This window comes from Halichoerus grypus, chromosome 10 (assembly GCF_964656455.1).
Source record: "Halichoerus grypus chromosome 10, mHalGry1.hap1.1, whole genome shotgun sequence".
NCBI lineage: Eukaryota > Metazoa > Chordata > Mammalia > Carnivora > Phocidae > Halichoerus > Halichoerus grypus.
Window position 1 is genome coordinate 31,304,681 of NC_135721.1, and position 25,305 is coordinate 31,329,985.

General features: G+C 37.5%; 1 protein-coding gene and 1 non-coding gene across 6 annotated transcripts in view; one reads left to right on the forward strand and one right to left on the reverse strand.

The window, feature by feature from the left end:
• Positions 1 to 25,305, reverse strand: part of MAP4K3 (mitogen-activated protein kinase kinase kinase kinase 3) — a 181,095-nt gene that overhangs the window by 153,650 nt on the left and 2,140 nt on the right. The gene's annotated exons all lie outside the window — the stretch shown is intronic.
• LOC118525500 (small nucleolar RNA SNORD43) lies at positions 4,953 to 5,020 on the forward strand. The gene has a single exon (XR_004912179.1). It is a non-coding gene; the product is annotated as a small nucleolar RNA SNORD43 (small nucleolar RNA).

Sequence of the window (25,305 nt, forward strand, 5' to 3'; positions counted from 1 at the left end):
ATTATAGTCATTAAACTCTAACAGCCAAGAATCTTATTACATGATTTTAGAACAAACACACAAGTGTATGAAGAAAAACAGAATTTATCTTCAAGAGACAAACATTAATTTACTTATAATAAAAATGATATATATTTTTCTTTTTCTTAAGTAGGCTCCATGCCCAGCATGGAGCCCAATGCAGGGCTTGAACTCACCACCCTGAGATCAAGACCTGAGCTGACGGGTGCCTGGGTGGCTCTGTCATGTCAGTTAAGCATCTGCCTTAGGCCCAGGTCATGACCACAGGGTTCCTGGATCAAGCCCTGCGTCAGGCTTCCAGCTCAGCAAGGAGTCTGCTTCTCTTTTTCCCTCTGCCTCTCCCCCAGCTATGTTCTTCTTCTTTTTCAAATAAAGTCTTAAAAAAAAAAAGGACCTAAGCCAAGATCAAGAGTGAGACACATAACTGACTGAGCCACCCAGGCGCCCCTAAAAATATGGTATTTAAAGGATTATCTTTTAAAAGGTCTTTGGTTGGGGAGTGCCTGGGTAGCTCAGTCAGTTAAGCATCTGCCTTCAGCTCAGGTCATGATCCCAGGGTCCTGGGATCCAGCCCTGCATCGCATAGCCTCGCGTTCCCTGCTCAGCAGGGAGTCTGTTTCTCCCTCTCCTCCTGCCCCTCCCCCTGCTCATGATCTCTCTCCCCCTCTCTCTCAAATGAATAAAGTCTTTAAAAAAAAAAAAGGTCTTTGGTTGAAGATCATAACTTAGTACTTTTAATAATATGAAATATAAAAACATTTTTCTAACTTTTGAAAAGCTTTCTAACTTCTCAAAAGTGAAACTTTCTTACCTAGCAATTAAACCAAAATATAGGAAATAGCCATTTGAAATACATGAAGGCTGGAGTGCCTGGGTGACTTAGTCATCTGAGCATCCGACTCTTGATTTCCGCTCAGGTCGTGATTTCAGGGTCATGAGATTGAGCCCCCTGCCAGGCTCCGTGCTCAGTGGGGAATCTGCTTCTTTCCCTCTCTCTCCCTTTGTCTCCCTGCCTTGCGCAAGCAACACCTGCTCTCTCTCTAAATCTTAAAAAAAAAATACATAAGGGCTATGTGGTATAATGACATTAAAGGAACATATATATCATAGTTATTGTTACTAATGTTCTAGCATTGCTCTTTTATATTATTTTTTCATTCAAATGAAATATATCCACACCATATAATGTACATAGGCATTAAGTAAACCTTTTAGAAATAATTAAATGTGTTTAAAAGAACCAAAAATTTTTGTCATTATACCGTTTTACTTAAAGTTGTAGATAAATGGACACAACCCAATGTCATCTTAAATACAGGACGATAATTAAACAGTAATTTTTTAAAAGTAAGGTATACTCTATATAATTTCATGCCTTTGAGAGTGAATTTCCTGAGTACTAGAAAATGGACATTCACATCCAAGAAGGAAGTCTTCACGACCTCTATTTTTAGTTAAAGCTGTTATTTGAGATCTAATTTAAAAGCCAAGTACAGACAGACAGCCAGTAAATCTGACTCCCTTACTGCTGGCATAATACAGATGTTTTGCCTGCATTTTTCCTATTTAAAAATGATACCACACAGTTACAGTGCACAATCCAGATTGAATACACCAAATTACATTCCCTCTCTTAACTCCATTTCACTATGTAAAAGAGAATGGTGCATGATTTCAGTGTCTTTTTTGGTTATTAAGTACTTATTGGGAGCCAATTACATGCCAGGTGTGGTACTAGGTGTTGGAACACAAAGCTATTATTAGCTTACACTTCATGTCTTTGTTACATGGTAAAACTACAATATTAGAATTCTGAAAGTCCATTCTCCTGGAAGACCAGGTGAGACTGGTGAGACTGTGACAAAGTAGACAGAACTAGGGAACTTTGATCTAGCAGGGGCTTCATCATTCATCCAGTGTGATAGAGATACTGTTCTACACATGAGCACAGAAGTCTTCCAGAGTTGAAAAAGTAATTCTATGGGTAAGAAGAAGTGGGATTATTAGCACTGAAAAAATGTGAAGTCTGCAGAAAGGTAAATGGAATGTCTTCAGATTCCAAGGATATCTGCTACCACATTTACATGGTGGCTAAAAGGAGTAGGTTTAAATGACTGACAAGTAATCCCTTATGGCACTCTAGAGAGTTCTCAAAGTCCTTTCACACTATTTCATTTTAATTTTAATTTTCCTGAAATTATAATTTTACATGGAAAGGAACTAGTAAGGGTAAACCAGGCTTTTAGCAGTAGGCTAGCCCTGCATTTCCCAAACTGCATTCTGTGGAACTGGGATATTATAGTCATTAGGTAAAAGAATAAATAAATAAATTTGTTAAGTTCATGATCAACTAATTTAGGAAAATAAATCAAAGTTAAAAAGTACATCTACTACAGGACTTCTCAGAGTCTTCACTATGCTATTATATAATGCAAATCTCCAAATGGAGGAAGGGAATAGTATCAGTTCCCAAACTCGTTTGATCACAGAATCCTTTAATCTTTTAATTAAGTATCATTTTAAGCATCTAATGTTCCAGAAAACAAACTCTGCGCTAATGTACCAAACAAAATAAGAAGAATCAAGTCAGAGGAGAACATACTTCCAGAGGCAAAATCTACTAATAGCCAGCAGGTCAGAGACCTCGAAAAAAGACCACAAAATAGCTCCTGAGAAGGCCAAAATGTCCACCATACCTGGCTGCAAAGTCAATGCCATCTTCCCTTGGATATAGACACTGAACAACTAAATGTAGCAATTAATGGCTTCCTCCAAAATATTTACTGAGCAACTACACTGTTCCAGGCACTATGCTAGAAGCTAGAGATATAACAATGAATAGTATGGAGAAGCTCCGTGATCCTATAAAGCTTAGATTCCAGGGGCGCCTAGGTGGCTCAGTTGTTAAGCGTCTGCCTTTGGCTCAGGTCATGATCCCAGGGTCCTGGGATCGAGCACCGCATGGGGCTCCCTGCTCAGCGGGAAGCCTGCTTCTCCCTCTCCCACTCCCCCTGCTTGAGTTCCCTCTCTTGCTGTGTCTGTCAGATAAATAAATAAAATTAAAAAAAAAAAAAAAGCTTACATTCCAGTTGGAGGACACAAAAACAAGAAAATACCAGATTGACTGGTGCTATGCAAGAGGGAAAACAAAAATGTGGATGATGTGGTAGAGGAAATATGATTGAGTTGGGTTGGTATTACAAAAAAAGCATAAAATAAATGAATGAATACAGGCTCAAACTTAGGTAACAATAAAGAACAGGAACAAACTGGGGCACCTGGCTGGCTCAGTCGGTAGAGCATGCAACTCTTGATCCCGGGGTTGTGAGTTCAAGCCCCATGTTGGGCGCAGAGCTTACGTAAAGAAAAAAAAAACAGGAACAAATACTATCGCAGTTACAGTAAACACGAAGTACTTAGTACGTGCAGGGTACTATACTAAGATTTAAATGCTTTATTATTTAAACCTCACAACAACCTTTTGAGATAAGTAGTATTAATCATTCCCCCATTAAAAATGAAACTGAGGTATAAGAGAAGTTAAATTTAAAGGTGCTCAAGGTCACAAAGCTAAAAACCAGGAGAGCTTAAATTCAAATGCAGCAATCTAGGTCAAGACGATAAATTCCTATTTGGCCATCAGACTGAGCAGTATCTACTTGGCAGATACCAAACTGCCACTGCAACAATTTTAAAGATTTTTTCCACCTTCTCAATGTCTATTACATATAACTAATTTCTGCTACCTGCCTGAAGCCACCAGCAGAGAGACCCAACAAATGATTATATGTGTTTTCTTCCCCTTAGGAAAAGCAGAAACTGAATCCTGACATACAGATTTACCTAGGTTATAAAGAAATTCATCAAAGAGCACACTGTGGGAGTAAAAGACCCAGGCTAAATTCCTTGGATGAGAAGAAGAAAACTATAGCCCTGAGTGGTTAAGTAACCAAACCACAGTCACTTATCCAAGTAACAAGGGAGCCAGGAGCAGAACCAACCTTAATGTGTCTCCATCATTATTCTCACGCCTTGACAATGGGGACCAGATCAGCACAGAGGATGGACTGAACTGGGTACAGAATCAGTGGGGAGACTCTATTATATTGGTGTTGATAAGAATACCAACACCAAAACAACGTATCTGATACCAAATATTATGTAAGTGGTAATTCATTAAATAATGGTAATTTATTTATCCAAAATCAAGACCTAAATTCATAAAGAATCATGACTACTGTCGCCAACAGATTTTGGAAGAACTAAGAAGTTCAAGAGGCTATGTGCAATCCCATAAGCCAAGTGCAATGGCCTCTAACTTGGGTATGGTTCACAATCAGATTTTCTTTTCTGTCAAATGACAGCCTGTACTTGGTAAAGTCCCAAGTCCTCCAGGATGTGAGGTGCTTTTTTAGAGTTATGGTTCTCAAACAGTTCCAAATGTATGGCCATCATTTAAGAATCATGTGGCCCAACTGAAGATGCATCAAAATTAATGATTAAAGTTACATTTTCTACACTAACTGATCTGACTTTGCTTAGGCAACAGGAGAAATTTAACATGCTCCACACTAAAGAAATGGGACTTATTGGCACACACAAAAAAGAGCTTTTTCTTTTGCACTTATTGGTAGACAAGCAATAAATACAACCTAGTTTCAACTCAATTATGACTTAGTTGAAACAGGTTTATGAGACTAAATGCCCTTAAAACCAAGTGGGAAAAAAAGAGATAGTAAAGAAGAGAAGGGAAAACGGAATTATAGTGAAAACAAGGCAATTGTGTGCATTATTTCAATGAGAATTAAACCACATTCTGATAGTTTCTAATGGTTTTAATGTATCTCCAATCTTTACAAGTTAATAATGTTAGGCAGAAACAGTCACCTATGGTTTGCAGTAATAGCAGTGAACAGAAAAACAGAATTATACAGAGATAATGAACTCACTGACGGGGGGACAGAGACTCTGTGCTGATTGTAAAAAAAGAAAAAATATATATAAATAAATTATAAATCAACATTTGGAAGAGTAAATTCCATCTATCACTATCTTGTCTCTGATTTTAAGACTCACATTTAAATCAGACTGGTTGTATAACTTATTGAATTGTATACTTTAAATGGGTGAATTGTATGGTATGTGAATTATCTCTCAATAAAGCTGTTAAAATTTAAGTCAGATGCTGGGGAGAAGGGGACGGCAGTGTTTGAAAACAATGCTCCAGAATAACTAAGCTTTTCTATATAAGCTGACCAATGAAACCAAGTGCTAAACAGGCGCTGGTGAAACAGAATAGATGAGATGTTTCTGGCATGTTAATAAAGAAATCCCTTCAACTGATTTGGTTCTTGATCAGCAGCCAGCTAAACGCCTTTGCTAACTGCAATCCTGACCCACTCCTCTCCCCTCTGTGCAAGAGACATATGTGAAGAGGGTGAGAACCACATGCTTCTACCAGAAGGAAAAAATAATCTTCTGGCAATTGTGGTGGGGTGGTTTGGGGGGGAAAAGCTGTTAATTCCAGAACATTTTCAAAAGCATCAACTACTTTCCTCACAAGCACCATCTCCTCAAAAACCAGAAGAAAACAAACTACCTTATCTCTTAAGTATAAGATCCATTTCTCCATAGTGGCCTTTTTAAGGAAATGTACTCTTTTCTAACCACTGTCCCTTCTCTTGTTCAGGGGGAGACTTGGGATTTTTCTGATTATCACTGAATCACTTCTGCCCCTCCCTGGCAAAAAATAATACTTTTTTAAAAATTAGAAACAAACATGACAGATGTATAGCTCCATGTTCACACACCTACTTTTGGCAGTGTAGCCAAATGCAGGGACCCCACAGGCAGACTGCTGCTCTGCCATTTACAAGCTGAGGACTCTTGGACTACAGAGCTCTTCGTGCCCCTCTCTTCTCATCTGTAAAAAAGGGACAATTACAGTTCCTACATTACACCACGGATTAATTTACTACCAATTTTGGTCTTACCAACACTTTGCACATGGTATATAGTAATAATAATTATCATTATTATTATTTCAAAGAGTGAACTGGCAACTTAAAAAGTATGAGAACAGTTTGGTTTGCAAACTTACAGAGTTATGACAATTCTTTAAAAGCTATACAGATATACTGAGAATGAACAAACGTAAATGGATGGCGAATGGCAGGAGCCAGGTTTCTCACCAATGGAGACGGAGGCTACAGATAAGCAGTGGGGGAAGGCTAGAATGAACCATGTGGCAGTAGATTAGATTTGGAGACAGCAGTATGAACTCATGTTCAGCTTAAAATAGATACTGTTAGATACAGAAATAATTATATGTATGTATGTATGTATACATGGGTTAGTTACATATATATTTATATTTAGCTAGGTTAGTGATACAGTAATTTAGTAATAATTTCCTGGCTCTATCCACTGAGAGGGCCTAGAAGTAATAACACACCAGTAACCCCCCTAAGTGTGGGGCTGAGTTTGGTGATTTGCTTTCAGAGAGCACAACATGGAAAGGTGGGAAAAAATAACTTTATATAAAGTGTAGAAACCTAGAAAATATTACCACCACCAGGTTACCATCACTAGCGATAAGTCATGTTAGTTAGCATGGATACTTTATCCTCCCCAAAATTCATAACCCAGTCTAACCATGAGAAAAACACCAGACAAATCTAAATTGAGAAACACACTACAAAATACCTGATCAGCGCTCCTCAAAACTGCTAAGGTCATCAAAAACAAAGAAAAAGTCTGTGAAACTGTCAGAGACCAGAAAATTCTGCTTAAAAAGATGATGACTAAATGTAATATGCTATCCTGCAGGGATCCTGGGGCAGAAAAGGGACATTAGGGAAAAACTAATGAAATCCAAATAAGCTGTGGAGTTTGGCTAATAGTGACATGCTAGCTGGTTCATTAGTTGTGACACATGTACCACGGTAGGTAAGAGGTTAACAAAAGGGGGAAAACTGGGTGAGGAGTACACAGAAACTCTCTAGTACCTTTGTGATTTTTTTTTATAAATCTAAAATTACTCTAAAATAAAGTTTATCTTCAAAAAATCTTAACTAAAGAGGGGCATCTGGGTAGTTCAGTCGGTTAAGCGTCTGCCTTCAGCTCAGGTTATGAACTCAGGGTCCTGCTCAGTGGGGAGTCTGCTTCTCCCTCTCCCTCTGCCCCTCCCTGCCTGTGCACATGCGTGCGTGCTTGCTTTCTCTCTCTCTCTCTCAGGTAAATAAATAAAATCTTTAAAAAATAAATAAACAAATGATCTTAACTAAAGAATTAAACAGTTTAAATATTTTTTTAATGTTATGAGTTTAAAAAGGTGACTTTAAATCTTGGCTGATAAAGAAAAAGGTATTTGTCTCCCAAAACAGCTGATCATATCTGGTAAAGAAATAATTTCTGCAAACAATGTTGCTAAAAAAAAAATTATATCCCATAAGCTTAGTTTCCAGACTTTTCTAAGAACCACGAAATAAGTTAAATTATATTTTTAAAATACTGTCTAAACTCTTGTAAAACAGTCTAATTAAATTTCACACGTTTTATATGATCACTTCTTATAAAAGTTGTTACAGAAATATTCTTTAAATTTTAATTCAAATATTGCATGATAACATGATAGAAACAGCTGAAGAAATCTCAACACAAACAATTTAAACCTAATGTAAAAACAGCAACTCTGCCCAGTAATTAACAGAAACCTTCAATTTTGGTTTTTGAAGAAAAAAAAATTTGTAGAACCTCATGTAACCACAGTTTACTGAAGGACAAAAAAAAAAAAAACAACTCAACATTCCAAATCAAAACCTCTTCCTCCAGTAGTGTTAGACAATCAACATCACAGCACTAACCAGAAACAGGAGACCCCAAAAGAAAAATGTCAACACAATGACTGAAATAAAAATGACAATGACTGACATTACTGTTCAAGCTGAATGACATTCAAAAAACTTAACATAACTGTGTGTGGCAGGTTTCTACAAAAGGCTTTATAGTCTCTACTTGATGCTCTTCGAAGGTTTGGGGTTTAAGTTTTTATTGAAGGAAGGAAGGGTGGTGGAGTATGGGGTGAGCAAGGAATAGAGAAGGGAAAGATGAACAGGTTTTAATAATGACACTGTCCATCCGGTTTATCACTCAGCACCTTCAATGCTTTCTTATTTTCGTCAACTTCGTCACTTCCTAAAAATGACATAGAGGGAGAGGAGTACATAGGGACAGTGAGAGATCGTAAGTCATCTATTCCTGAGAAACTATAAGGATAACAGGAATCTAAAAATGGATTTTAAGGATGTACAGATGTTGAAAGAAAACTCATAACAACAACAGTGGGTAATCTTTACCTGTATTTACTCCATTATTTTTACCTGTTTCAACTAAAAAATATTCAGTAACTTGTAATACCAAACCTTTTCCTGAAGACTGTAACTTCCACAAACATGTATACTTACATCACAGGTCTTTTGTATCATATTTCATTCATTCATTTAATATGCCTCAAAAGAAAGCTTGAAACCATGAATTTTGAATTCCTTGGATATTAAAAGTGAAAAGAAAGTTAGATAAGAGCTTTTCTTCCTTTGAAAACTAAGGACAAAAGATGTCCCTTACCTATGCTCCCATCACTGAATAATTCCTGTTTTCAAGTGCGCTCTTTAACTATAACTCCCTATCAGTCCCTTCAAATCTACTAGCCTACCACTTCAGGAGTAGAGAGGTGAGGGGGATGGGACAACACCTTTCTACTTAATTATATCTCAATCAACTCGTCCAAAATCTAACTCCACATCTCTCTTCACTCAACTTCTTCTAGGGCATCTATGTCCAAAACTTACCCTGTTGTTAATTGAAGTCACATCATTACCATTCACTCTTGGATGGGGACAAGACATTCCAGGTAATATGAAATATCAGACTGAAGATTAATTGTCCACCCTACATCACACCCGCCTATCCACCATGGGACTAAGTGGTCCCTGCCATGAAGTAGCTCCTTATCCACACTTCAGTTCAATCATCTTCAGTGGTTCCTTTATTTCTATCATATTTAATTTGTACCCTGGAGAGTTTCTCAAGGCATATTTTGGTCTCAACTACTTCTCTGTAGCAAACAGTGACTACAAAGCATAGGTTCTGGAGTTAAGACTGCCTGAATTCAAATCCCAGTTTTACCACTTACTAGATGTATGACTTTGGGCCTATTCTTGACCTTTCTTTTTGTGCCTCAGTATCCATATCTATAAAATGGAAATAACAACAATGTCTACCTCATGCTTCTGAATCACCTGCAATCAGATTCTTTGCCAACCATTCCAACCTCTCAAGAAAATGACTCTACAGACAGCACGTATATCCTCCTAACTAGACTCACTGGTCTCCCAGTACTTACCTCCCCTAGTTCTCTGCTGTATTTGACTCCAAATTACCACTTTCTATTAATCTCAAACTACCTGTGTTTGAATATGAACAGTTAGAGGGAAGAGCATGTAAAGACACCAAGAAAAAAACAGTCATTTATGAGCCAAGGAGAGAATCCTCATAAGAAACTAACCCTGCCGACACCTTGGTATCAGACTGCTAGCCTCCAAGAACTTTGAGAAAATAAATTTCCATTGGCTAGGCCACCCAGTCAGTGATTCTTTGTTAGAAAGCTCTAACAAACTAATATAAGAACCCAGAAACAGATTTATACAAATACAGTCATCAAGTGATCTCTGACAAAGGAGCAAGGACAATAATGGAAAAAGGATGGTTTTTTTCAACAAATGGTACTGAATCAACTGGACAACCATATGTGGAAGGAAGGAAGGAAGGTAGAAAGGAAGGAAGGAAGGAAGGATCGACCTAAAGAAAGAAAGAAAGAAAGAATCTAGACATAGACCTTATACTTCTCCCAAAATTAACTCAAATGGATCAAGACCTACATGTAAAATGCAAAACTATAAAAGTTCTAGAATATAACTGAAAATCTAGGTGACTTTGGTTTGGATTTGGAAGTGAGTTTTTAGATATAACACCAAAGGCATGATCAACAACAACAAAAAATCTGATAAGCTGGACTTTGCTAAATTAAAAAACTTCTGTTCTGCTAAAGACACTATAAAGAGAATGAAAAGACAAGCCATAGATTGGGAGAAAATATTTGCAAAACACATAGCTAATAAAGGACCTATATCCAAAATATACAAAGAACTTTTTTTTTTTTTTAAGATTTTATTTATGTATTTGTCAGAGACAGAGTGAGAGGGCACGCACAAGCAGGGGGAGCGGCAGACAGAAGGAGAAGCAGGCTCTCCACTGAGCAAGGAGCCCAATGTAGGACTCGATCCCAGGACCCTGGGATCATGACCTGAGCCGAAGGCAGATGCTTAACTGACTGAGCCACCCAGACATCCCTAAAATATACAAAGAACTCTTAAAACTCAACAATAAGACAACCAATCCAATTTTGAAAAGACAAAAGATCTGAACAGACGCCTCATTAAAAAAGATATACAGATGGAAAATAAGCCTATGACAAGATGCTCAACATCAGAGGTCACTAGGGAACTGTAAATTAAAACAACAATGATACAACACACCCATTAGAATGGCCAAAACCCAAAACACTGACAACATCAAACGCTAGCAAGGATGTGGAGCAGCAGGAACAGGATTTGCTGCTGCTGGGAATGCAAAAATGGTGCAGGCACTCTGGAAGATAGTTGGGCAGTTTCTTACAAAGCTAAGCAGTCTTACCACACAATCCAGCAATTGCACTCCCTGATATTTACCCAAATGAGTTGAAAACTTATGTCCACACAAAAACCTGCACAAAGATGTTTATAGCAGCTTCATTCATAGCTGCTAAAACCTGGAAGCAACCAAGATGTCAATCAATAGGTGAATGGATATGTAAACTATGGTACAATCATACAGAGGGATATTATTCAGTGATAAAAAAAACAAATGAGCTATATCAAGCCACAAAAAGACTTGAAGGAACCTTAAATGCATATTGCTAAGTGAAAGAAGGCAGTGTGAAAAGTCTACATAGTGGGGCATCTGGGTGACTCTGTCGGTTAAGCATCTGCCTTCGGATCAGGTCATGGTCTTGGGGCCCTGGGATGGAGCCCAGTGTCAGGCTCCTTGCTCAGCAGGGAGCCTGCTTTTCCTTCTCCCTCTGCTCTTCACTTGTGCTCTCTCTCACTCTATCTCTGTCTCTCAAATAAATGAATAAAATTAAAAAAAAAAAAAGTCTACATACCTATGACCTAATTATATGGCATTCTGGAAAAGGTAAAACTATAGAGACAGTTAAAAGATCAGTGGTTGCCAGGGGTGGGCTGGGGGGGTAGAGGCAGAGGTAGACTCAGGTAATTTTCAAAGCAGTGAAAATACTCTATAAAATACCATGATGGATATATGTCTAATACATTTGCCCAAGCCCATAGCATATACAATACCAAGAGTGAGCCCTAGTGTAAACTTAAGGCCATAAATGTAATAGACTTTAGTTAATAATAACGGATCAATACTATTTTGTTAATTTTAACAAATGTATTGCACTAATGCAAGATATTAATAGGGGTATACAGGAACTCTGTACTTTTTTTTAGAGAGGGAGGAGGGGCAGAGGGAGAGAGAGAATACCAAGCAGGCTCCACACCCAGCATGGAGCCCAATGCAGGGCCCGATCTCACAGCCCTGAGATCATGACCTGAGCTGAAACCAACAATGGGATGCTTAAGTGACTGAGCCACTCAGGCACCCCAGGAACTCTGTACTTTTTGCTCAATTTTTCTGTAAACCTAAAAACAGCTGAGTCCACAAAAAATAGAAGTAAAACCCTGGGTACCATAAGTGAAGGGAAATGGAAAAGCAGGGTTGAGGCTTCCACCAACAGGGGCACAAAGATAAAAATAGAAGGGATGGGGAAGGGGAGAAATTGGCCTTTGCAAACTAAATGTTTGAGATTTTAAAATTATTTAAGGATAGGTGAACAGATCTTGGTACAACTCAAAACAATATACTGGAACAGAGACCCCTGGATAAAACTAGGGCCCTGGAAAGGACTGTGCCCTCAGTAAAGTAAAAATAAAAACAAACAAAAAAAGTGACCCACAAGCACAGGAGGAGGATAACAACAAAGTCTGTCTCTGCTTGGGCTCTGAATAGGAAGAAAGAAAAAAGTCCCTTAAGAATTAAAAACCAAGAGCCCAGCTGCTCATTTGGGTTTGGGGTTCAAATGTGCATTATCCATAAGGTGTGGGGAATTCCAAACAGAGAAATTAACATGAAGATCAGTCTCAGACCAAAGAGACTCATGAGGTTCCTGGAAGAAGCAAACTCAAAACTGTTTTTGGAAAGACACCCTCACAATTTGAGCTACAAAAAATTCTTACAGAAAAAACTTGATGAATTCAGAATTAAAATAAAAATCTACCATGAGTCAGCAAACACAACAACAAACAGCAAGATTAAAAATCCTCAAAATCTGAGAAGAGAGAATGGTAATTTGAAAGAGTATGTTAAGTATGTTAAAATAATCAAAGGTAGAAAAAGGAATCAAAACTCTAAGAACAAGAAACCATGTAAAATAAATACACAGACCTGAAAAATAATAAAAGAGCTTCTAAAAATAGAACTATTAAAATTTAAAAAACAAAAGGGGCGCAGGGGTGACTCAGTTGGTTAAGCATCCAACTCCTGATCTCAACTCAGGTTTTGATCTTAAGCTCTTGAGTTCAGGCCCCACGTTGGGCTCCAAAACAAAACAAAAAACTGAAGTGTGCTCCACCCCACACACCAAATTGTACGTTGAAGTCCTAACCTCCAAAGTGATGGTGTTTGGACATGGGGCTTTGGCATATAGTTAGGTTTAGATGAGGCCATGAGGGTGGGGACCCTCATGCTGAGATTAGTGCCCAGAGAGCTTCTGTCATTCTCTGCCTTGTCAGCATAGTGAGAAGGTGGCCATCTGTAAATTAGGAATTTCTCACCAGAAACCAACTGTGCTGGCACATCCTGGTCTTAAGACTTCCAGTCTCCAGAACTATAAGAAAATAAATTTTGTTGCTTAAGCCACCCAGTCTATGATATTTTGTTTTGACAGCCTGAACTAAGACAGAATCCAAATGACCAAATCTGAAAGAGTTTGAACATCAAAATAAATTACAGTGATGAATTAGAACCCAATGAAAAAAATAAAAATCCATAAGTCCAAAAATAAAGTAAAAGCTCTTCATCACAATAGAATGTCAACTAATAAATGCAGAAGAAATTAATGGAATTAGAAAAGCATTATTTCACACCATAACAGTATTAACTCAAGTATGACTCATCAATGGACATTAAAATTAATGGTGCAAGTTAGATGAGGAAGGAGATACTATACAGTCTTAAAATCTCCCCACAAATTATTTATTAACTACAAAAGGAAAAAATAACTTTATACTGAAGAAACCTGGCAGATCCATGTAACCAAGTGATCAAAACTAATATTAATAATGGAACAAGTGAGCATCACATGCCTCCTGATATTGAGAGGACATATCACTTACATACATTTCTGCCAAAAATGCATAACCTGAATTTGAACAAAAGAAACACCAGATATACCAAAAATGAAGGACAGTCAACAAAATAAATGATGTGTACTCCTAAAAAGTGCCAGTGTCTAGAAAGACAAAGAAAGGCTGAAAAACTATTCCAGATTAAAAGGAGACTGAAAAGTCTTAGAAACTAAAAGTGATGTATGATCTTGGATTGGTTTCTGGACTAGGAGGAAAATGCTATTGTGGATATCATTAGGACCATTGGTAGAAATCTAAATAAGACCTATAAATCAGATTAACAGTATTGTATTAATATTAAAATTTTCTGATTTTGATAACTGTACTGTGGTTTTATTTAAGTGAATATATTTATTTTGAGAAATATACATTGAATGTTTATGGGTAAAGGAGCATGATGTCTGCAACCTACTCCCAAATGGTTCAGATTAAAAAAATAATATGTACAGAGAGAGAGAGAAAATGTGATAAAGCATATGTGGCAAAGTGTTAACCACTGGTAAATGTGGGTAAGGGTGTAAAAGAGTTCTTCGTATTATTCTTACAATTTTCCTATGAGTTCAAATTATTTCCCCCCCAAAAAAGGATTTTTTAAAAGCAACAAGAGATTATACACAGACACAAATTAAGATACTAAATATATAAACCATAATACAAGACACAGAATAAAGAGTTGGAAAAATCATGACATTATGGGACATGGTGAAATAAATAAATATCCTATCTCTCTCCTATTGTATGCTTTTTTAAAAAGTCAATCAGAGAGGAAAAAATAGATTAGCTACAAGAAACAATTGGTAACAGACTTCTTTTTTTTTATCATTTTATTTTATGACAACAGACCTCTTAGCAACAGATAACCAGAAGACAACCAGAGTACCTTCAAAGTTCTGAGAGAGGGGCGCCTGGTAGCTCAGTCATTAAGTGTCTGCCTTCAGCTCAGGTCATGATCTGAGGGTCCTGGAATCGAGCCCCACATTGGGCTCCCTGCTCCACGGGAAGCCTGCTTCTCCCTCTCCCACTCCCCCATGCTTGTTTTCCCTCTCTCTCTGTGTCTCTCTGTCAAATAAATAAATAAACAAAGTTCTGAGAGAAAGTAACTGTCAACTTGAGAGTTCTATACCACGCGAAATTATGATTTGAAAGTAAAGACACAATAATGACATTTTCGAGAGGAAAAAAAAAAGATTGAGTTCACCTTGCATAGTCCCTCACTTGAAAGAGAAAGAAACAGAGAAAGAAGATAAAAAAAGAAAGACAGAAAGAAAAAAAGAACCCTTCCAAATAATGCTCACTAGGAGAAATACTGATCCCAGAATGCAGGAGTACAATGCCTAGACACAATGGTAAGCAATGAAATTGAAAACACATATGGGTAAATGTAAAGGAGAACTATCTGTATAAAATAATGTTAATAAACACTAATCAAGGAGATATAAAACAATGTAAACCAAAATAAGAGACAACACTAAAAGGAAGGAGACAATTGAATTAGGCATTCTAAAGTCCATGTACTTACCAGAAAGAAAACAGATTTTTTTAATTATTCTTTTTCTTTTAAGATTTTATTTTTTTATTTATTTGACAGAGACACAGCGAAAGAGGGAACACAAGCAGGGGGAGTGGGAGAGGGAGAAGCATGGTCCTTGCTGAGCAAGGAGCAGGGTGTGGAACTTGATCCCAGGAGCCTGGAATCATGACCTGAGCTGAAGGCAGACACTTAGCCAACTGAGCCACTCAGGCAACCCGAAAACGGAGATATTGATTAACCTTATTATGCATGTTCAAATTTTAAGGTAACCACCAAAAGTGTAAAAATAAAATGTATAACTTTTAACTCAATAGAGGAGAAAGAGGGGGAAATATAAGAAAATGCACTGAATACCATCCAAAGAGTGACTTAAGCAGGTTAGAAAGAGAAGATTGGCCCTAATGAATTTGGAAAATTTTATACTATAAATCAAATGAGTTCATATTCTTCAGTTGGCATTCATTTGTCTGTATCTTAGGTATCTGAAACATTATCCATCACATTTCCTAATATGGACCCTTTCTTTGTCAGAATGGCTGTCTGTAACCTCTGCCCACTTTGGTCCCACAGCAGTATTTTTTTTTTTTTTTTGAGATTTCATTTATTTGTTTGTTTATTTGAGAGAGAGAGAGAGTGTGAGCTCATGCAGGGGGAAGGACAGGGGAAAGAGAATCTTAAGCAGACTCCACGCTGAGTGTGGAGCCTGATGCGGGTCTCAATCCCACAACCCTGAGACCATGACCCAAGCTGAAATCAACCAGCTGAGCCACCCAGGCGCCCCCCCCACAGCAGTATCTTTACCCATATTTTGTAAATATAAAATTCTCTTTTGGAATTGTTTCCTCCACAGTTCTTTACAAATGCAAACCCGATATTTCATTAAGTCCTAGGTCAAGATATGCTCTTCCAGGAAGTCTTTACCAGACTAACCCCAGCTGATCTTACCCTTAAATTGAATTTCTATAGAATTTATAATATGTCATTGTTTTTTTAATTGTTAAAATCCTGCCTTAGAAATGTTCCTTAAATGTTCCATTTAGGCATATTTTGTTTCTTCAATCTGAGCATAAACTCCTCAAAATCAGAAAGAAATTTTTTAAGATCTCCTAAACAATCTGGCACAGTGTTGATTATTCACTTAAGGATGAAGCAAATTTTAAGTTATTTTTCTTCAATAAGTTCAAAAAATATGAAATCTGCAAAATATGCACACATAAACACATATCTCATATATAAAAATATCTCAGGTTTTTAAAGACTTTGTTTTCATCTTTAGATAAGAAAGCTAAAGTGAACAGATTTTAAAGTCATTTCCCATTTTCTTTTCTTTTCATGTTTGCCAATTTTAAAAGGAGTCCACATGCTCAGAGCTAAAATGTACAAAGTCAAGTGAAAGGAAGTCAGACATCACTAATATGGAGAAGATTTTAATAAAAACTGAAAATGTGCCCCACATTTTGATTACTGCACCATCTTGAAGAAGTATTACATAATAACTATCTTTTACTACAATATTAGAAGAAAAGGCTAAGGATAAAATTTAGAAGTTGAAAGAAAAACAAAACATTGATAAGATAAAGAAGATCTAAATAAATGGAGAGAAATAATATATTCATATATCAGAAGACTCAATGCTGTTAAGATCTCAAATTTCCACAAATTGAGCTGCAAATCCTACGTAATCCCAGTAAAACCCAGCAGGCTATCTACATGATAAAATGTCACAAAATTATGCACAAAGACAAAAAAAAAGAGAGAGAGAGAGCATGAAAAAGTGGTGAAATCTAAGGTCTAGTTAACTGCACTGTGGCAATCAAGCTCCTGGTTTTGATAATGCACTACAGTCATATATAAAGATGTCACTATTGGGGGAAGCTGGATGTTTGGTATATAGGAGACCTCTTTGCACGCTTTTTGCAACTTCCTATGAGTTTACAATTATTTCAAAATAAAAAGTTAAAACATTCAAAATCCCAGCAGACGTTTTTATATAATCTGAAAAGTGATTCTAAAACTCATATGGAGGGTGCCTGGGTGGCTCAGTTGGTTAAGTGACTGCCTTCGGCTCAGGTCACGATCCCAGAGTCCCGGGATCGAGTCCTGCATTGGGCTCCCTGCTCAACAGGGAGTCTGCTTCTCCCCTGGACCTGCCCCGCTCTTGTGCTCTCTCTCTCAAATAAATAAAAATCTTTAAAAAAAATAAAACTAAAATTCATATAAAAAAAACAAAGGACTTAAAATAAATGGAACAATTTTGAAAAAATAGAACAGAGTTGGAAGACTCACTACCTGAATCCAAGACTTATCCATAAAGCAAGACAGTGATGCATTGGTAGAAGTACAGCCACACGGCTCAACAGAACAAAACAGAGTCCAGAATATCCCCATACATGTATCGTCAAAGGTGCTAAGGCAATTCATTTGTAATTCATTTACATGAAGTTCTAAAAGAGCTTTTACAGTGACAAATCAGAACAGTGATTGCTATGGGGGAGAGGGGTGTGAGACTGACTGGGAAGGGGCATGAGGGAACTCTCTGAGGTTAAGGAAATGGTCTATCTTAATAAGGGTGTGGGTTACACAGTTTTATGTATGTCAAAACTCTTCTAACTGAAACAAGATCTATACATTTCACTGTAAGTAAACTGTAATTTTATCTCAGAAATATATAACAGCATACAAGCTTTTATTTGTCTATAAAAAAACAGAAAAAAATACATCAAAATACTCAGTACTTACCTCTTGGGAATTAGATCATTATTTTTTAATTATTAATTGTTATTATTTAAAAACATGCATGTACACATAATATATATGTCATAATAAGAACAAAACAAGAAGATTTTAAAAATGTATGTCACGATAGGGGAGCCTGGGTGGTGCATTCAGTTTAGCATCCGACTCTTGGTCGGATGGAGAAAGAGGGGGAAATATAAGAAAATGTACTGAATACCATCCAAATAGTCTGTTTGAGACACTCTCTTCCTCTCCCTCTGCCCCTCCCTGCTGTGTGCTCTCTCTAAAAAATAAATACATCTTTTAAAAAATGTATGCCACAATAAAAATATCTAGCCCATATTCTACTGTTCCACTCACTAATTCTTACATCAATTACCCTCCAGATCTGTAGCACTGTTCGACAGGAAGACATCTTTGCAGATCTTCTAGTAATCCGTCAGTAAGAGCTAGGAGAAAGGTACTGACCCTTATCAATTTCCATTAGTCCTAAAGACACTGCTAAAGAATCGTTACACTCCATAGAAAATGGAAAAGTCACTATTAGTGTTTCTTTAGAGAAATTACTGCAAGAAAATAATGAAACGAAATCTCACAGGTATCTCTTTATTCTCTAATATCCTAACTTCCACCATAGCTCCTCCCTCTCAACTTTACTGTCTTTGTAACTGACATCATTCTCCCACTACTAATTTATTTGAACCAATATTTTATGTGCTCCTCAGTCTGGCTTAAAATTTTGAAGTCCTTTTCAAATCATCTTTCTCCATCCTCATATTTCTTCACAAAGCCCCATCAAATGTTTCTCCAAGATGCTTCTCATCAATTCCTTCCTTTCCATTCTCTACTACTTTTCACTTTGTTTGCTCCATCATCACTTACCTCACCCTTCGCTTACTCCACATACTCTAGCACAATTCTATGAATCCTTGAGAGCCCCTAGAATTCTTTCTTGAGGGTTTGAAAGGTCAAAATGATTTTCATAACAATATGAAAACATTATTTGCCCCCTTTTACTGTGTTGACATTTGCACAACAGAGCAAAAGCAATGGTGATAAAACTGCTGGTGACTTGGCACCAATCAAAGAAGTGGCACACAATGTACCACCAATCACTGTATTCTTCACTGCCGTGCACTCAAAAGGAAAAAAAAAAAAAAAGCCAGTTTCACTGAAGAATGTCCTTCCTGAAGCATAAACATAATATTAATTTTATTAACTCCTAACCCTTAATACAAGTCATTTTGATATTCTATTTGATGAAATACATAAAACACTTCCATTGCATACCAAAGCACAATGGTTGGCTCAGAGAACAGCATGTGTGATTTTGAGTTGCAAACTGAACTAGCCACTTTTTCCACAGAACACCATTTTTATTTGAAAGAACTGGGAAACTGGTTATTCATGCTGACATTTTATTGAAAATGAACTAATGATGGGGCACCTGAGTGGCTCAGTCAGTTAAGAGTCTGCCTTCGGCTCAGGTCATGATCCCAGGGTCCTAGGATCAAGTCCCGCGTGGGGGTCCTTGCTCAGCCGGGACCCTGCTTCTCCCTCTACCTGCCGCTCCCCCTGCTTGTGCTCATGGGCACGTGCGCTCTCTCTCTCTCCCCCTGACAAATAAATAAAATCTTAAAAAAGAAGTAGAATTGAGAATCTGTCTTCTATTTAACCAAGTATTAAACTTCTCAGGTGTTACTGCTAATAGAGTCAATAGCAATAGATATAACTAGCATACACAATCTTGGAGTTCTCAATGGCATAAAGGGCCTCTGAAACCAAAAATTTGAGAATCACAGATTCTACTTAGCAGGTTATTTCCATCTTTCCTCTCTGATCCATTCTCATCATGACTGTCAGAATAATCCTGAGCACTTTCAGCATTACTCCTTGTACAGAAACCTTTAAAGCTCCCAACATCCTACCACTTCATATCTAAATGACTTTATCTAGCTTCCAAGTTTATAAACTGGCCCTACCTTATCTAGCAAATCTTGTTTCTCCATGCTCCCCAACACAAGCCTTCTGTGTTCTCCCAAGCCTTTATCCACCCCTGTAGTTACACATACCTGGGAATACCAACATCCCCATTCCCTTCTCTGCCTACTTTCTCTCTCTTTCTGTCCCCTCCCAGCTACCTAAACTTAACTCATTCTTAAGGGCCAGGGGGGCAAAAAGGACAATTCCTTGAATTTTAGGCTTACAAGTCTGTACTTTAGTCTACAGGCCATGTAGGAAGATTCTTTCACCAGGAGAGGGGGGATGACCATCTCAACCTTCTAACAAGACTTTAATCAAACAAAATAAATATGTTATTTGAACATGACTAAAATTCATAGTCAAATCTAAAATTCTTCCACAGCGTTTAAGGACTAAGGTAAAAAACACATTGTTACACTAGGAATCCAAACCTATAATCTCAGGTCAAGGCAGCCTGGAATTCTGAAATATGGCATCTTCCAGAACAAAAAAGACTAAAAAACAAAGCTAAAGCAGAAAACAAACATGTTCTCATCTCTTGAATATAGGGCCTTTTGGTACTGAACAAAATCCTTTCCTAAAAGCCCAATTCTGTTAGAAACAAAACACAAAAAAACAAAATAAAACCAGTATGTAACAGCTACATATATTCACTAGTCACTAAAGGTCTTTAGTTTAAAATGACAATATCTTCATATGCACAAAACAGGTATGACCATCACTTAATATGCAAAAGATACATTAAGCCTACCGATTTAGTTTAGGCCTAATAATAATCCACAGCGCTTAATTCATTCTGTACCCACTACTGCCAGAACTCTGGGTCAAGCCCAATACATCATCTTTTCTGTAAAACCTGCTATGATTTCTCCCAACCAGAAAACAATGATCTCCTTTCTCTAAACTCATGTTGCATATGGTTTGTCCCCTTCAAGTCAGTTCATTCATTCATTCCACAAATATGAACCGAGAATCTAATATGTGCCAGGTACTCTTCTAGGCTCTAGAACACAGCAGTGAACAAAACAAAACCACCAGCTTCCTGGATTTACACTATAGTGGGAAGAGAAAGGTAATACACAACTAAATATAAGGTGACAGATGTCATAATAAAAATGAAAATTAGGTAAAGAGCAGAGGTAAACTTTCTATAAAGCTAACAGAACTCAAAGTTCAGCCTCCCCCACTCACACGGGCCCATGAGTGCTTCAGAATTACTGGGACATGCAGAATGCCACAGAAGGTGACCAGTGGCAGCCAGTGTGCTAACAGTGAGCATCTCATGAGTGCATTTCTGAGTAAACGCCTAAAGAAACCTCAGAAGAAAAGGACCTGACTCTAAGGTTACAGCATCTTGTTGGGACATCTTTTCTCATTCTAAATAAATATTAACTTTCATACCAAATTTTTTACTCTAATTTATTTGTTTACTTAATGAGGACCCCCCAAACCTATCAAAATCTGGATCCATCCCTGCTAAAGATGGAAAGTGAGAGTAGGGTGCTGTTTCCTATAGGGTGGTAAGGAACAAACATATTTAAAGGTGACACTTGAGCTGGGACCCAAGGGAAAAGAAGAAGCAAACCATACAGCTATTGGGGGAGGGCAGAACACCAAGTACAAAAACCCTGAGGCAGGAGCATGAGAAGCAAGGTATGTTAAGACAGTAGCAGGAGAAATATATAATAATAAGTGATACCAGAGCAATTAATGATTACAGAGTATTGTGTGTCAGGCACAGTCCTAAATACTATTCTAAGCATTTCTTCTTTACAGCTGAGTAAACTAAGGCACAGAGAAAAGGATTAAAGTAATTGGCTAATGGTGGTGAAACCAGGCAGTCTGACTCCAGAGCCCAACTCTTAAACCACTTTGCTAAGCTACAGAGAGGTCGGTTGTCCAGATTATGGAGTGTCTAGACAATCTCTCAGCCAGTAGAGTGTTAATATGCTAGAAAAGAAAATATCAACAAGGTTTTGATCTAACTATGATAACTAAAAGTAGGTACACATTTTATGTCCCTATAAATACCAAGCACCAAGTCTTGTCATTTTTGCTCCTCCACTCATAGTCCCTAACACATTTCCTTTCATATTATAGCTCTTCAATGTAGGATGGTTATTCAATGTACTCTCAAGAGAGAACTAGCAACTATCACTCTCCATGCAAAATAACGTATTAGATGTTCTTTCACAAGAAATACATATATATATCAAATCTTGGAGGTAAGCACTTCCTTTAGGGGATCAGATCCATATCAAAGTCAGATAACCTGTTCTATTGTTTTTTGAAAGCTCTCAAGAGAAATGATCCCACAGTCTGTTCCACTGTCTCTTTCCATCCCGAATAAATACTGACGCTGGAAAATTCTACCTTAATTTACCTTAAATACTTAAACAAGCTTTCTGAAGTTTAGGACCATTTCCTCAGGTCCCTCTAGACTTTGTCCTCCATGAAAGTAAAAAATAAGCATAATCCCAGACAATCATGCTTTATTTTCCTTCAGCTATTCTTTTCTAAATGCTTAAGGTATTCATGTTCCTCAACAGAAGTCAGGTTTCAGAACTCAATATTCCAGTCTTATACACACCGACTATAATGAAGAATTAGTCTTTGATGATACTAATCAGAACACCTTGAAAGATACAGAACTACAAATAAGCCAACACAATTCACTAAATGCTTGAACAAATTAATTTCCTGATTTCACTGCCCAATCTTCCATTTTTTTCCTGTCAGCTTTCATAGAGACTCTGTTTACATAAACTACCATGTGAATGGCTCTGGAGCTTAGCAACATTGCAGCCTCTGCTTCATGGGGAATGGCTTCCAAACACACACAGATAAAATCAGTATCAACATTTCCAAAGCATGTTCTCTACAAGACACTAATTCTAAGGACAAGCACTATGTATTACAAAGAAAAAGAATCCCACGGTCAAGTAGTTAGGAGTTTGCTGGATTAAGCAACACTTAACAGGTTTCTTTACCGTATGACTTCTCAATCTTCAGTATACTCCTAGTAATGCTTTCCCTGGAGCATCCCCCACCACATTTTGAAATGCCTACGAAGCCCTGTCCAAAATAAAAGATGATTCCAAGGCCCCAAGTCTTAGCAAACTATCAACAACTGGAGCTTTGGACAAAAGTGGGATACAAGGAAAGGCCCATGTGGAAGTAGATGTAGTCTGTGAAGAGGTCAGGTAGACAATGGGCTTATAGAGCTCAGGAGGAAGCACAAGCTGGAGACATCTGGGAGTAGTTCACAGGGATCAAGCTGAAGTCATGAGACTAGACAAGATACTTCCTTAGATACACAGTAATAAGACTGGTCTTTGAAACATCCTTGCCTTAGTCCATCTCCAGTTTTAGTATCTTCTGCTTCTCTCTAGCAATAAACCTAAAAAAACATCAAGACATGGGGTAGGAGTAAGGCAAATCTAACTGAAAAACTGCCTGTTAAATACCAGCACAATGAGTGTGAAAATCCTATTAATGTTGATAGATGTTGATTATGTGATCTGGTATAGAACTACCGAATTTCTCCAAGAGAACTCTTTGAAATGACAAACCTAGAGATGATTCTTTTTTTTTGTAAATGTAATGAATGCTATAAGGCCATCTCCACAGAAAAACACACACACACAATATTAAACCTATTAATTTCAGAGGGCTTCACGGGCCTCCTGAGGCCCAACCACTGAGCTGTCTAGTTGTCAACTCCTAGGTCCCTAGGTAATCCCGGCTACAAACTTCATCTCACAGGTGAAGGCCATAGAGTTACAGGACATTTAAAAGTATGACTTTTTTAAAAACTGTATTTTCCATGTACTTTAAGATAGTGCAGAGAAAATGTATACTCGTATTTTTTGGCCTTGAAAACATGAAAACTTACTGGTTGAGTAAAACTCAAGTCATTTATCTAACACCATAAACAGAAGGCCATACAATGATAATAACACCTTCACAACAAAACAGCTGAGAGGCCACATAGCTAATAAATTCCAGATCTTCCATATTCTACTTCAGTGCTTTTTAACTAAACCATGTCACCTTAAATAAACATATTATTACACTGGGTAGGATACAGTTTTTAAAATAAAAATCCCTTGAAACACCCACCTTCTAAGAGTGACTATAAATAATTAGGTCTCTAACTTACTTACTTAATCTGATCATTCCATTTTTAGCACCTAAACACAAATTAAGGAGCAAATTATACATACTGGCTTTTGAAAACAAACCCTCTAATGCACTCCTCTCTAATCAACACAATTTGTATAAATAAGAAAAATCTAAAACAGCAGAACAAATACAAAAAAACCGTTATCTTTATACTCATGATTACAGACAAAAATACAAACAGCTTAAGCTTTGGGTTATTTAGCAAGCAGGGGGTATGATGCCAAAACCACATGGAGTTTCTCGGCTTTGGGCCCCTGGTATGGGAAGAGGCTGGCAGGCGGGGATCAGCATCTATTATCTGATGTCCATTTGGCAGACTCTACAAAAACAATGAGGCCTGGCTGCACAGCAGGAGTTAGGTATTCCAACTACTGCTTAAAGATCCACTCTAACACAGAGTATGACTACAACTCACATGCTGAACTAAAGGTGTGCCTTAATTTCTCCCCTGGAAATTCAGTCACACATTATATGCCCATATCCTATCTTTATAGAAGCAGTAGTGCTATTGTTAAGAATGCAGTCTCTGGGCGCCTGGGTGGCTCAGTCAGTTAAGCCTCTGACTTCAGCATCAGGTCATGATCTCAGAGCCCTGGGACTGAGTCCACATGGGGCTCCCCTCTCAGCAGGGAGTCTGCTTATCCCTCTTCCTCTCCACCTCCCCCTGCTCGTGGTCTCTCTCAAACAAATAAAATAAAATTAAAAAGAATGCAGTCTCTAAAGGGTAAGGTTCAAATTGTGGCTTTGCCACTTACCAACTGTGGCAAGTTACTACAACTTCCTTGTGCCTCAATTTCCTCAAATGCAAAATGGAGTTAATAATAGCTCCTATTTCATAGAGTCGCTGTAAGGAATAAGTAAATGAATACATGGAAAAATCTCAGAGCAGTGCCTAGCAAATAATAAGCACTCCATAAATGTTAGTTCTCATTATTATTACTTTAAACAGATGACAAGAGTAATCAACTTATACCTGTATAGCACTTAGATGTACTTAGGAAATTACAGGCCTTAATTTTTTTTACTTTTTAATCATGTGGCTTAACTACCAGCTGTTTTTCCTAAATATAGTAAATACACAGCCAATTATTTTTGTAAAGAACTCGGAAAGAACTTACTATACACACTGCCACCTAGGATTTACACACTAGTAAAGTTTTAACTTTTCAACTGAATATAACTAGACTCCCCTAACACTTCTAATCTCCTTGGGTCCATTCACTTCAACTTTCATAATCACCACCAATTCCAAAACACAGCAATGGTTATTCTTACTTGGAC